This window comes from Toxotes jaculatrix, chromosome 12 (assembly GCF_017976425.1).
Source record: "Toxotes jaculatrix isolate fToxJac2 chromosome 12, fToxJac2.pri, whole genome shotgun sequence".
Classification (NCBI taxonomy): Eukaryota; Metazoa; Chordata; class Actinopteri; family Toxotidae; genus Toxotes; species Toxotes jaculatrix.
The window spans coordinates 18,727,336-18,729,734 of NC_054405.1; positions in this window are offsets into that span (position 1 = coordinate 18,727,336).

The window sequence follows — 2,399 nt, forward strand, 5'->3', positions numbered from 1 at the left end:
CTCAGCGACGACAGAGCAGCCATTGTTGAGTCTGCCTCTAGTGTTATTTGATATTCCATGTTTTCAAATTAGGCGCCTGCTTTATATTTTGTTTCGCTCCCTTTGATGTGTAATAGCCTGGCCTTGTAACGCAACACATTTGCAACTGCATTCTCTGTGGACCAGACTACATGCAATAAAAAATGCATTTGTGGTGCCATGTGTACTGCACCATACGTCTTCAGCGGCGTTTATTCAGCTTCTCTGCATGAATCAAACACCATGTCTCATTTTCTCAGCTGAAATCAGTACATTTCACCCTAAAAATATAGAAATCAGCCTCAACGCAGATGTGATTCACAAAGAGAGCAAGAGGGCAATTAGTCAGTTAATCTGCAATCATTTTTATAATCTACTGATTCAGTCAATCAGTCTGTTTTATATCAATGTAAACTGAATATCTTTGGGTTTTGGAGCATTGGTCAGACAAAATAAGACATCTGAAAACATCACTTTGGGCTTTTGGAAACGGTAATGGGCTTTTTTAAAACAATTAATTGACTAAATAATCAGCAGATTGATCATCAGTAATGAAAATAATCATTAGTTGCACTCCAAGAGCGCAATCTCTGCTACTGTAAGACATACTAAAAAAAGTAACTTTCCTCTGAGGGTTATTGCAGGTATGCCCCCCAGAAAAGCCAAGCAGAGAGCAGTGAAATCAATATTAATACACTATTGAGTATCAGAGCTGTAGCAAAAGTCTCCAAAGGGACTATTTTTAGTTGAGAGAATTTTCTGGTGTGTTTAGGATAAACGTTTTCAAATAGTTTCCAGTTGACATTTCTAAACATTTTCCCAGGAAACCTTGCCTTTATATCATGCACCCTGTACTAACAAATATGGCTCCTATGTCACCATAATATTGCAAAGTTCCAGGCACATTTTAAAACCCTCAGATGTTGGGCTTTAAATTAAAGCAGCAACCATCACTGATGATATTTACTTAGCCATGAAATGCCATTTAGACACACACTGGGAATGTTGTTGGAACTAAATGAATCAAGCCTGAACATTCCTGGAAAATAATTCTAAGGTTACGGGAAATGTCACAGGAAAGATAAAGGCTTTGTTTGCAGGGATTTACTCTAATAAAACACCATAAACTACCACTGTAATTGCAGGGTCACATTCACATTGAAATAGGAGTGTTGTCCTGTAATGAAGAGAAAAATCAAGATTACTCTTGTAAAAATATATTGTGAAATCACTACAAACTAGACCACAACAGGGTCACTGCATCCTCAGCGGTCATCACGAGAGAGGGACTCACGCTGCACGAGCATCACACAAACGAAACGTACTGTGTTGACAATATCATGCATTTTCCTCCCTATGTGTCTACATGTCATTGGACAGCAGGCAATCAGGGAGAGTTTGCACATCACACACTCTTTGAGCCCTCCATACGCGCCGAGGTGATGAACCAGCTGATGCCTTGAAAACCCGGGGCAGCCTTCTGCTTTAAGATGCCCTCCCCGGACCCGAGAAGTGGCCCAATCGCCCTCCTTTCTCAGTCACCTGATTCATGTACTGCCATTTTACAAGTTTGACTGATAAAAAAAAATCGCAATTGGCCTATCGGCAACCTGAACACAGAAATACACCCTTTTGTAAGATTAAAAAGACAGGGGATAAAGAAAAAAAAAAATCAAAGAGGCTGAGATTTGATGCAGCGCGGGGTGCGGAGAGGTGTCTACGGTCGGATCTCTGCATAGATTTAGGGGAGAAACCGGGTGAAGAAGAGGGGCAAAGGGGGAAAAGGACAATGCTTTTTTCTATATCGTCTTTGAAAAATGAGTCTTCATTTCTAGGGGATGTCGCATTGATTTGATCATAATCACCGGTAATATTTCGATTATTTGGGATTCAGCCCTCGTACAGACGCGTCCCGCCGGCATCTCACCCTTGGCAGCAGCTGTTTCAGGGATACATTACAGCTTACTGTACATTGTCTTTTATTATTATACTACACTGCTTTTGATGCAGCGGATGCACTGATTTTTTCCCAGTTTTTTAAAAAAATATAGATTAATTTATTATTTCTGCAACTGGATCATCCCGATGCCTTCGACTGAATATTAAATGGTTCCCTGGATGTGACCGTCTAATGTTTAATTTGGCCGCCGCATGAATTCTCCCACCGGATCCTCGTCGGTGTACGCTGCTGTCCTCCTCCACCTCCTCCTCCTGCTCAGACGGCCGATTCTCGCAGAGGGCACTACCCTCATCCCTGCCGCTAAAGACATTTTGATCGTCCTCCCCGTTTCCCCCCACCCGGACTCGACCATCACTCCGCCTGCCTCCTCATCCTCCGCCACTACCACCACCACCACCGCCTCCTCCGCCTCCACCGTAAC